Here is a 12573-nt window from a genome sequence, read left to right as displayed (position 1 = left end):
AGACACCGCAGGACACCCTCATACTGAGATAGGACCTCTGGATCCGAGCCTTTGCATCTCCACACCGGGTGGGCCAGCCCAGTGCGCCGTAGGAATATTGCTGGAAACCATCCCTACTTGGGAACAGCCAGCAGTAACTAAACTGTCCATACAGTTTATAAACTGATAAATATCTCTTAACCCAAAGTAAAGGTATCTCTGATTCCGGTTACTTTTAGCCAGATCCCAAAAATGCCCATGGCTGCTCCAAAGTCATCCAAAAGGAGGGGAAGTGTGGCCCAAAGGGAGTCAGAGTAGAAAGGGGCAGCAATCTTAAGCAATCAAAGCAATCAAGGTCAGAGTATCTTACCACCGCCAAGTTTACAAAAGCAAATGGCCATGAATGTGTTGCTGGGGCTCCTGCGTGGGTGAGAGGCTTGGAGATTCCTTTTCATCAGCTTCAAGGTAAGTCTGTTTCTGGTGACCCTGGGTGCATCATATGTACATCTCAGGGAGTCATTTTCTGGGTCCCAGAATCAAAGATCCTCTTGTGTGAGTCAAGCTTGCTTATCTGGACATCTCGTGGGCATGATTTGTCAAAGTGAATTCCATTAATAAAAAGCCTCTATTGGGCTCTGACTCAGCCCCTCGCCCGTTGCCTTCACCCAACCAGGCTCTCAGGGAAAACTGGTCGCCCTCTCCACACGTGTGAGGGAAGGGAAGAGAGGAGGAGCTGGGTCAGGGCATTTATTCCGTGTATGTTTATTCCGCGTGTTTTCCGTGCCCAGCCCTACCGAGTGCTTTTGTCACACACATCACACCCTGTACTTGCCAGGATGACCCTATGGAGTGGCTGCGACAGTGAGTCCTGCTCTGCAGATGAGACACGGAGGCACAGGGAGAGAGGGCTTTCTGCCTGCAGTCACTTGGCGACAGCATTTCCAAGTGGGATCTCGGAACCGGGGCTGGCGGACTCCCCAGGCTGGTTCTTTCCTGACGGAACTCTGACCTTAAACTTTTCATGAAGTGAATGCAGCACACGTCTTGTTTTAGTTTCTCTGGTGGAGCTGACTTTATTTGCAGCGGTATCCGGTTATAGCTCCCTTTTCTTTGCGTCCGTTCTTGCAGAGCATGATCTCACTGCCTGCTAAAATAATTAGGGAGTGGAGCCAACGGGATTCCTTGACCAGCTTTAAAGTTCCTCTCCTCCCCTCTGATGCTAATGTTCTAGGGATTTGCCCCTGAAATGTGCCACCCGCCCTTATGCTGCCCAGCCAAAAGAGTCACCTCGTTGAATCACTTGCCTAGCTTGTCAGGACAGTATTTTGAATTTGGAGTGGCTTGCCAACGTGCTGTTTATGGGGGAAAGGAGGCTGTCAGTTCAGACAATCCGCAAATGCACTAATTAGCTGGATGGAAAAAGCCCAAGTGCTGGCGGTAGCGTCTCCCCTGCAGATGAGAGAACCCATCTGATCCAGTTTCCTGACTGCGGTAGCAGTGATTTTTTTTCCTCCCAGGCCAGGCTGGGGACCGGGGCTCCAAAGCATTACTGACTCCTTTAGCTAGGGGTCTCTCCCCTTCTCCACCACTGACATCTGGGGCTGGATTGGAGCTGGGTGGGGTTGGGGGGGTGCAGGGGGAGCTGGCTTGTGCCTTGTAGGATGTTTAATAGCGTCCCTGGGTGCTATGGAACGCTACCCACCCCCCCCCAGCTGTGGTAATCAATAATATCTTCACACATTGCCGAATGTCCCACGGACAGGGGCAACATTGCCCCTGGTTGAGAGCCACTTCCTGAGCCCTGTCAAGAGATGGCCACCAACAGCTTCCAGTTGTGTTGATTCTTAAGGTGTTGGGGCGGGGGACAGAGGGGCTTTTGGTTTTCATGGGGAGGTGACTCACAGTGGGAATGTTCTAAGGTAGCCACAGGGGTCACGGCGCCAGCCCTCCTGCATGAGAATACTGTGAGGGGAAAAGGTAAAACCTTTGAGGATAGAAGCGCGCTCATTCCTCCAGTCAATTAGTTGAGGTGGTTACCTGGGTAGTTAAGAGTTCTGAGGTCAGAGACCCCAGTTTAACTCCCAGCATCGCTCTTAATTAGCAGTGGGACTTTGGATAAGTGACTTTACCTACCTGTGTCTCGGTTTCCTTATTTGCAATATGGGAATGAGAATATCCATATCGTAGAGCTGTTTAAAGAATTCCATGAGATAATGCATGTGCTTGATGCATAGTAAGTACTTAACCCATATAACCCACTTTTAAATTTCTGGACCAGTCTTTGATGATGATGATGATTGTTTTGTTTTAATGTAGATAAGTATGTCTCTGCTCAGATTCTCCAGATAATTGTGTCAACCTCCTGCTTGGTTGATTCTGGAAACAGTGTACCAAGTAGCAACTTTAGAGTCTCCTTCTTGCTCTTTTTTTTTTTTAATTTTATTTTTTTATTTTAAGTAGGCTCCACGCCCCAAATGGGGCTCGAACTCACAACCCCAAGAACATCCTTCTTGCTCTTTATGGGAAGTACAGACGCTCTCTCCTTGAGATCGTCCATGGTTATCAACAAAGCTCTGCTGTCCTGAGAAAGTTCTGCTCACCACCCTATCAGGATTCGTGGCCATAAGCCTCTTGGTCTACAGTGTGCTTGCTCAGCTCATGCTGAGCCCGAGGTGTTTTGCAAACATTTTTAACCCCATCGTGTCCATGCAAGGATTTACTAATATGTACTAATATATATGTAATAATATATACTATATATAAAATATACTAATATATACTATAATTACTAATAGATATACTAATATATTCAATTCCAAACAAGAGATAATTTAAGAAAAAGGAAATCAGTGAAAAATCATGAATGTTGCCCTTGTGTATGGACTGAGTCAACGTTAGAGAAGGTTCGAAAGGATGAAGGGTAATTGTATGATATAAAAGCTGCCTTGCTTCTTTGGTCAATAATCAGCAAGAGATAGGACAAGCAATAGAAACGAAAGGGTTCAGAGGATCACAGCTCGGAGGCTCACATCAACAGAGTTTACCAGCCTCCGTCAGGAGCATGCCAGGAGTTTGAAGACACAGAGGCTGGAGTGATGGCGTGCTTGCTGGAGGCCATGGATATTTCCTCTGTACAAGGCCCCCTTTGAGTGGGCCTGACTTCAAAGTGCAGCGGGCTGGTGGAGATAAAGTTAAAGAGTCTTACAATATTTGCAGATATTCTGTCTCTCAATGTGTTTTCAGTGCAGGAAACAAACAAACAAACACAAATTTGTTGGGGGAAACACGCCCGAGAGAACGTATATCAGTGAAGAGGAGGAGCATGGGCTTGAGTTTAAAACACTCCTGTCTGATGGACATCAATCTGAGGGCTGCTGGTGGAAACGCCTCCTAGGCAACTGGGATGACAAAACAGTGCGCTCAGAACAGCCTTTCAGGACCTGACCTGCTTCTACATGGAGGAGCTTCTGAACATGAAGAATCTTGCAACTGCCTGGCAGCTGCCTCGTTATTGCCCCGCACATGTGACATGTAAGATCAGATCTGTAAACATGGGGATCGGTTTTACAATTCCAAGGGCACAAACAGATGGTATAGCTACATAACCAAGATTAGATCCTTCTGCAATCTTTAGGACACAAGGAAAGAGTGGCTTCCTTGGAGGTTGGAGCTCTGCGGAGTGGGAGCTGAAAGCAGTCTAGACATGCACAGGAATGGGGCCGCTGGGTGGCTCAGTGAGTTGAGCGTCTGACTTGTGATTTCGGCTCAGGAAGAGATCTCAGCGTCCTGGGAATGGAGCCCCCCGCCCCGCCCCGTAGCCCCGTGTTGGGCTCCTGGCTCAGTGGGGAGTCTGCTTGTCTCCCTCTGCCTCTGCCCCTCCCCCTGCTCATGTGAGCTTTTTCTCTTTCTCTCTCTAAAATAAATAGATCTTTAAAAAATTTTTTATTTATTTTTTTAAAAATATTTTATTTATTTGAGAGAGAGAGAGCACAAGCAGGGCGAGGGGCAGAGGGAGAAGCAGATTCCCCGCTGAGCAGGGAGCCTGATGTGGGGCTTGATCCCAGGACCCTGGGACTGTGACCTGAGCTGAAGAGCAGACGCTTAACTGACTGAGCCACCCAGGTACCCCTTAACAAATTTTTAAAAAAGAGTCACTCAGGAAAGCCGGTTCCATCTCAGGGGCTATTTGCTTCCCTTTCCTCTAACTTTTTCTAGCCCAGCAAAGCCCAAGGCCTTGGAATTCTAACCAAACCTATTGACCAATGTAGAAAAATGAGCAAGGAGAATTGGCCAGGCAGCTGGCCCAGGCACCAACTCAGAATTCACCGTTAGGATTGAGCGCTGGTGGAACTTATGTCCCTAGGTCCACGTGGTTACTGAATAAACCTTAGAAGGTAGCTGTGATAGGTCAGCTGAGGATGTAAAATGACATTTTAACATAGTATGTATTTTTTTTATTTTTTAATTTTTATTTATTTATTTGGGGGGGCGGGGGCAGAGGGAGAGGGCAAGAGAGAATCTTAAGCAGGCTCCATGCCCAGCACAGAGTCCCACGCAGGGCTCCATCTGGGGCTGGATCTCAGGACCCTGACATCATGACCTGAGCTGAAATCAAGAGTCAGGCGCTTAACTACTGAGCCACCCAGGCACCCCCAAAGTTTTTTTTTTTTTATAAGTACTCTCTATACCCCACATGGGGCTTGAGACTCACAACCCTGAGATCAAGGGTCACATGTTCTTCTGCCTGAGAAGCCAGGCGCCCCATAGTATGTACTTTAAAAAAACCCTTTTATTTTGCAGTAATTTTAGACTTACAGAAAAGTAAAAATAGTACAGAGGATTTTCATATACCCCTCACCCAACTTTCCCTAATGTTTACATCTTATATAATTATAGTACAGTGATCAAAACCAAGAAATTAATACTATTAAATAAACTATGCGTTTATATGGAGTTTGCCGGTTTTTTCACTAATGCCCCCTTCCCAGGATCCCACATTGCATTTAATTATTTCTCCTTAGTTTCCTCCAATCTGTGACAATTCCTCAGTCCTTCCTTGTTCATGATTTTGTCACTATTGGAAAAAAAAAAAAATACCAGTCAGCCAGTCAGTTATTTTGTAGAATATCCCCCACTTGGGTTTGCCTGTTGATTTCTCGTGAATTTTTAGCAAGGACACCGTAGAAGTGATATGCACTTCTCAGGGCATCAGACCAAGGGATTCATGATGTCGATAATTCTAGAACTGGTGATGTTTACCTTGATTGCTAGACTAAGGGGCTGGGTTTCTCTGCTGTAAAGTTACTGGTTTTCCTTTTTTAGTTAATAAATATCTTGAGGGAGATACTGTTAGATTGTACAAGTATCCAGTTTCTTCTCAAATTTCTACCCATTAATTGTGGCATCTGCTGGAGAATCTTGCCTGCAACAATGATTTCTGTGGTGTTGTAATGGTGATTCTGCATTTTCCTCAATTCTTCTGCGATTGTTAATTGGAGTTCTTCCATAAGGAAGAGCTGCCCCTTTCTCCCTCATTCATCATTCATTCATTCATTCATGTGTTTATATTAGTATGAACTCATGGGTATTTATTTTATTCTATGGGCTATAATCTAATTATATTATCATTTGTATTGTACCTCAGATTATTCCAGCTTTGGCCATTGGAAGCGCTTGCAGGTTAGGTCCTGTGTTCCTTGAATCCTGTGCCTTTATCTTTTTTGGGCACTTTCTTACCTTCTGAAATCACAAGATACCTCATGTCTCTGCCCTCCCAGCTGGCTCAACCACTTCCCAAGGAGCCCCGGTGCCCTTTAAAGGATCAGAGTATTTAAAGACCAACATCTGGGCACTAGGTGGGCTCAAATGTTTTTGGGATGTCATGGCTTGTAGGCCTTCTCAGCAGGCAGAGCTAGGAAATATATGTATGTATAATAAGGCAAGTATATACACATATTTTTTTATTTCTTTATCTATTGAACTGTGTACATATTTAAAAGAACATGAGCGTTTGTACCCACAGCCCCGATTCCAACCCAGCACCACCAGGTTGACTCCAGCCTTTCGGCTTTCCCTATCTGTAGCTCTTTCTCTGTCGGTGGGAAGCCTGGTTCTCATGACCGACACCCTATTTACTGTTCTGTCCAACCCTAGTATAGGCGTAAAGTAATTTGAGAATTGCTAACCCGTAGTCTTCTGAGAAACAAACGCAGTGTTTGCGTAGAATTCTTTTTGTCTTAAGTCTTACAGTCTCCTGTTATAATAACTGTTTTCCCAAAGTTCCAAAGTTCTTTTCTTCACCCCTTTCAGTGTGGTTATGTTATTAATTTGTAATACACTTAGGTTAATTTGTTATGGTGTGTATTCCTTTTGGGCTCCCTCCCATACCCTGATTCATTTGTTTTTTTTAAATTTACATACAACAAACTTCACGCTTTGTGGTGTACAGGTCTGTGGGTTTTTTGTTTTTTTTTAAGATTTTATTTATTTGAGAGAGAGAGAGTGTGTACATGAGCTGGGGGCGGGGGCAGAGGGAGAAGCAGACTCCCCACTCGATCCCGGGACCCTGAGATCATGACCTAAGCCTAAAGCAGCCACTTAACTGACTGAGCCACCCAGCTTACCCCCGCTCCTGCTGCCTTTTAAAGATCTTATTTGTTGAGAGAGAGAGACTGTGGGTTTTGACAAATGCACAGAGTTGTGTATCCACCACCAGTCATGACACACAATAATTCTACCACAAAACTTCCCTCATGCAGCCAACCCCTCCCTGAGCCCCATCCCCCGGCAATCACTGATCTGCTTACAGTCCCTTGTAGTGTGGCCTTTTCCAGAAAGTGCAATGAATGGAATTATACAATAGTCTTTTGCATCTGGCTTATTTCACTTAGGAAAATGCATCTAAGGGTCAGCCATTCTATTGCATGAACCAATAATTTGTTCCTTTTTATTGTTGAATAATATTCCACTCATTAGGCACCTCGGGCGTCTGTTGCCATTGCTTCACACTGACTTGAGTCACGGCTGGGTCTTCCAGAAGAAAAAATGATACTCATACTGCTGGTTTGGAGGTACTCCGGATTCTGGTCTCCTTTCACCATCTGCCTGCTGCCATTTACTTTTTGGATTCCCCGAAGAGATGCTGCATCGTTCTGCCCAGGTTTTATAAAGGCAATCTATGGGAGAGTCCAGGCAGAGGGTGTGTTCACCATCGTACCCAGACCAGACCCTCTGTCCTTCGTCTTTTTGCTTTTAGAAGTCTGAAGTCAATGTGTTTCCTGATCTATTTCATCTTCATGGAAACTCCTAGGATCGTTTTTTGTTCCCAGGGGGTCCCCAGTGGTTAGAAATTGCCCAATGATGTCCTTGGACAATTTTCATCCATTGTGTTGGGTACTTGGCGATCCTTTCATTCTAGAATGGCATGTCCTGTTCTAGGACAACTACTTGAATAATTTTGTCCATGATTTTCCTTCTATTTCTCTCTTCTCTCTTTCTGAGATTTCTTCTATTATTTAAATGTCAGACTTCCTGGACTCATCCTCTACTTTCCTCTTCTCCTTCATTTTCCATCTCTGTCTTTTTGCTATAGTTTCTGGGATACTTACCATCATCCTTATTTTCTAGTCTATTTAATTTGTCATCAGTGCAGTTGTTTTTAGTTCCCAAGAGCACTTTTGGCAGTTGTTCTCTACGTTTCTTCTCTTTCTTTCTTTCTTTCTTTTTTTTTTTTTTTTAGGGAGAAGGGGAGGGGGGTGGGGGAGAGGCAGAGAGAGAGAGAGAGAGAGGGAATCCTCAAGCAGACTCCCCACTGAGCACGGAGCTTGATGTGGGGCTTGATCTCACAACCCTGAGATCATAACCTGAGCCGAAATCAAGAGTCAGACCAACTGAGCCACCCAGGTGCCCCTCTCCTTCTTTTTTATAGCATTCCAGTCTTCTTGCTTCGATCTTCTATCATCTCTTTGAGGACATTAATGATTTGGGGAAAGTTTTCTTCTCCCTGCCTAGACTCCTGGTTGCCTTTTTTTTCTGTCTGCGGTACAGCTATGTCCATGATAGAGTTAAGAACAAACAAGCTAACTTGGAAGCTCTGAGGTTAAGGCAGGGGTTTGCTGACTGTGAGCTTCACTGTGGGGTGAGCTGGCTGGGTGGACTATTTGTTGAGCATTCTCTAATTTCAGTGTCTTTGGGTGGTTTCTCTGGGACTGGTCAGATTCTCCAGAGCAGAACTTTAGTCTCCTGCTTGGAAGCTTAACGTCTGGTGGCCAAAGTTCTGGGAGCTAAGTTGGGGAAAGAGAGCTGGGGCGCTCAGCACCTGGCACTCATTGTGTATACTGTCATCTGATCTTCTTGGTTTTGACATGGTGTGTCCAAGTTCCCAGTCCACAGACTTCTATTTTACACTCTTAGGAGGGTGAAATCTCTAAACTGTGGTTAGATGGGGTAAAAGTAGTCTCCCCGTGTACAGAGTGGGGGCAGGAAGCTAGAGACCTGTGTCTCTGGGGTTTCACCCAGTCCTTATTTTAGCCACCCTATTTGTGCCTCCATTTCCAAAGGTACCCGGTGCTGTTGGTTTCTGAGTTTTTTGAAGATTCTCTAGTGTGGGACAAGCTCATTCTTTGCTTTATCTACTGCCAACTCAAGGCCGGTAAGTCCTTTATCACCTGCTTCCTAGCTTCTCATATTTTGTTGCTGTTTTTTCCTCTCCTGTCCCGCCTGCCTGTGTGGGGTGTGTCTTTAAACAATCTCTTTACTGTAGTTTTAGTGTATTTTGGGAGGAAGCAAGTTAGATGTGCTATTCACTCTTGCATCCTAAAAAGGAAGTCTAGAATGTATTTTTTTAAATATCGGAAATCATAACTCTTAATGTTAAAATGGGACTTGGATACCACGTTTGCTGGGCCTCAGTTGGGGACAGATGACTTGTACAAAGCCACATAACTAGTAGGGAAGAACAGCTTTCGAACCTGGGACCTGACTTGCCTAATTTTGTTTGCACTATACCAGCACGGTGCCCTTTATGATCATTATGAAATAACATTAAAGAAAGCTTTTACTGTGAACTAGTTTAAGACTCATGAAAAGTTCCACAACAATAGTACAGAGGGTTCCCATGTGGCCTTTGCTCAGCTTCCCCCAACAATAGTCTTATAGACAACAGTACATTGTCAAAACCAGGAGCTTGATGTTGGCACAATACTCTGATGAAGGTCAGGTACAGACTCTCAAGTAACATTTTGAATGTATTAAATTTGTGTATTCTGCTAAGCAAAAGCCAGAAGAGGACTCAATCTTTTCTTACTGAGGAGGCTACAATCTAAATAGACATACAAAGATAACTCACCAAATAACACTCAAATACAGTCCAAAATATATTTTAGAGCCGTCTTCCAGAAAAGCAAGAGGTGGTGAAAACAGGATGGGCTTTGAAACCAGACGAATCTAAGTCCGAATCCAACTTCGCTGCTTAGGATTTGTGGGTCCCTGGGCAAGGAATTTCCCTGAGCCTCATTTTCTTAATGTAAAATGGTGACTATTATTATCTACTTCTTAACACGGTGAGAATGAAATCATGTAGAATATAGTCTAGAATAGTGCTTGGTACGTAGTAGCTCTTCAATAAATGGTCACCATAACACCACAATAATTATTAATAAGATAATAATCCTTAATAATCATAATCCTCTAGTTGTCCGCTTGATCTCGTGTCCGGCTCAAACACCAGGTAGGTTTCTACCTCCTAATTTACTCTGTCGGGTTTAAATAGAAATTAAAGAACAGTTCCTCGTGAAGAGAGGCCTCAGAGGGCACCATGACTTGCCCAAATTGGCGGCGCAGGTGTGTCCTCTAAGCCTCCTCATCTTCCACGTCAGTGTTTCAGTAAAGTATGGAAAGATGGCCAAACATTTAACTAAATGCACGTAATTTACCTTTTCTTTTAAAGAAAACTTTGGAAAACAGCTAGGATTCTTTTAGTTGTAGTCAAGGTCAAGGTGCAGACCTAACAGCCAAAAGGATACTGTTTATCTCTCGACCACGTTATCACTTCACAAGCAGTTTGGCTCAGGTGCAGGAAAAGACACCTGTTCCTTTCCCAGCACTCCCCCAGCCCCACCCCCCTCCATTCCACATGCAAGTCCAAGGGTCCCAGCCCATAGAGGAAGTGGCCATCACAGGCACAGCAAGAAAGCTTTGGAATTAGAAACCCATGCAAATTCTAAATTGAGCCTTGTTTGATTATCTGAACAAAAACACTTGCAAGTCAGTGTGTGAACTAGCCACTTGGGGCTTTTCAAAGGCCCACACTTGGGCCCCACTCAACAGGTGGTTGTCCGATGAGCATCCTGCTTTACATCACACCTTATCGCCCACCGACCTAACTCTGGCTTGAATTTCCTGCCCTTGGCATCAACAGAAAAGGGGGTTCACAAAGGCAGCAGCTTCCGGTTTGGCCCCACAGCAAGGAAGGAGCTCTGCTTGCAAACTTGGCCATTTGTTTAAATTGTAAAGTCAGGACTTGCCTTTGGGGGTCGGGGTGACCCTGCAGTCCATTTGGGTCCACCCAAGCCGGCTGATGGTAAGACAGGACCTGAGGATAAAGAAAAAGCTACTTCGTGATCCTGTCTCTTTTCCTGTTCCGATTGCCTGTTATTTGAACGAATAACTTCCAGGCCTTCCTTTATGTCTCCAACCGTGTTCCTTCCCAACCATCTCCCAGAAGATCACGTTTCCTTCTGCCGGTCTGTCTGTGGGTTTTTCAGGGACTCAGGTACAGCTTTTGGTAGTTCAGTAGAACTGCTAATTCATGAAATTCTCTCTTCTATTAATCATGCAATTCACATAACTAGGATATTCTCGAAGAAATTAGGCCACATCTAAATAAACCGTGTGGGGGCGCCTGGGTGGCTCAGTTGGTTAAGCGACTGCCTTCGGCTCAGGTCATGATCCCGGAGTCCCGGGATCGAGTCCCACATCGGGCTCCCGGCTCAGCGGGGAGCCTGCTTCTCCCTCTGACCTTCTCCCCTCTCATGCTGTTTCTCTCTCTCTCTCTCTCTCTCAAATAAATAAATAAAATCTTAAAAAAAATAAAAAAAGTAAACGGTGTGGTAAAGTGCTGTAACATAAATGGAAAACAGTGTTTATTATGGGCTGAATTGTGCCACCTCCCTCCTGTTGAAACCCAACCCCCAACACCTCAGAATATGACTGTATTTGGAGACAGAGATTTTAAAGAGGTGATTAAGTTAGAAGGAAGCCTTTTGGGTGGGACCTAATCCCATATGAGTCATGTCCTCCTAAGAAAAGGATATTAACAATGACACAGGTGCATGGACAGAGGGAAGACCATGTCGGTGGCCATCTATAAGTCAAGGAGACAGGACTTGGAAGCAACCAACCCTGTTGACACCTTGATCTTGGACTTCTAGCCTCCAGAGCTATAAGGCAATGAATCTCTGTTGCTTAAGCCACCCAGTCTGTGGTTCTTTCTCATGGCAGCCCTAGCCGACAGTACGTGGTTCAATCATAACTGCGCTGTGATTTTAATCCCTCCATTCACAAAAGTTGACGGGCCCCTATTTTTAAAAATCACCATGTAAAGCGAGTCTACTTGTTTTCTTTTTCACAGCTGAACTGAAGGATAACTCACATCCAATAAACTGTACATACTTTAAGTGTACAATCTGATAAACGTTGACATCTCTCTACACTCATAAAACCATCAACACAATCAAGATAATGAACATACCTGTCATCTTGAGTAAGTTTCCCTGAGCTCCCTTGTACGCTCTCTGTCCTTCCCTTCTTCTTCCCCATTTTCTGAGCCACGACTCAATCTGCTTTCTGTCACTAGAGATTAATCTGCCACTTCTAGAGTTTTATATAAATGGAATCATATAGCATGCATTCTTTTTTGTCTAATTGCTTTCACTTTGTTTAATTATCTGGAGATTCTTCCAGGTGGTGGTGTATTTCAATAGTAGTCTTACATGGTATGCGTTCTCCAGAGTCCCTCCATTCACCTGCAAAAGGACTCTTGAAGGCCTGTTTCGTTCTCTTTCTAATAAAAAAGAAGTTTTCGTTGATATAAGGTGATTACCAAATTGTCTTTGTTTACTGCCTTATCCATGTTATTTTTTTTTAAGAGTAGGAAAATAATTGTAATAGCTTTTCTGACGATTGTGAGGGTCCCTATTGTTTTCCAATGGGGGTTTAATTTCTTAGTTATTGGAATGGAATGCCCTAAAATAGGGATTTCAAAACCCTGACCTGGATTTTAGTTGGTTCTGAGTTATTGTTTTTAACCATAGTGGGTTTTTTTCTCCTTTTTCACCCGATTTAATCAACTTTTTGGTTTATAATTGTTTGAGATTCGGAATAGAGTTTCTATAAACATACATGCACAAGTCTTCCTGTAGACATATGCTTCTTTTTGTTCGGGAAAATACATAGAATTGAAATGGTTGGATCATATGGAAGATGTGTTTAACCTTTTAAAAATTGCCAAACTTTTCCCAAAACGGCTGTACCATGTTGCACCATCACCGACGGTCTATGAGAGTTCTGGCTCCTTTGCATCTTTGCCAATACTTG

At 44.2% G+C, this 12573-nt stretch overlaps 1 long non-coding RNA gene across 1 annotated transcript; it reads left to right on the top strand.

Annotated features, from left to right (window-relative positions):
• Positions 1-4486: 4486 nt before the first annotated feature.
• Positions 4487-12070, top strand: LOC148164744 (uncharacterized). The gene is made up of 2 exons (XR_015767888.1): positions 4487-7177; positions 8538-12070. It is a non-coding gene; the product is annotated as an uncharacterized LOC148164744 (long non-coding RNA).
• The last annotated feature ends 503 nt before the right edge of the window (positions 12071-12573 follow it).

The sequence above is a fragment of the Eumetopias jubatus genome, unplaced genomic scaffold, assembly GCF_037043125.1.
Source record: "Eumetopias jubatus isolate StellerSeaLion01/CBP00866 unplaced genomic scaffold, mEumJub1_p1.0 scaffold_3, whole genome shotgun sequence".
In the NCBI taxonomy this organism is placed as follows: Eukaryota; Metazoa; Chordata; class Mammalia; order Carnivora; family Otariidae; genus Eumetopias; species Eumetopias jubatus.
This window is presented reverse-complemented; position numbering and strand designations above follow the sequence as displayed.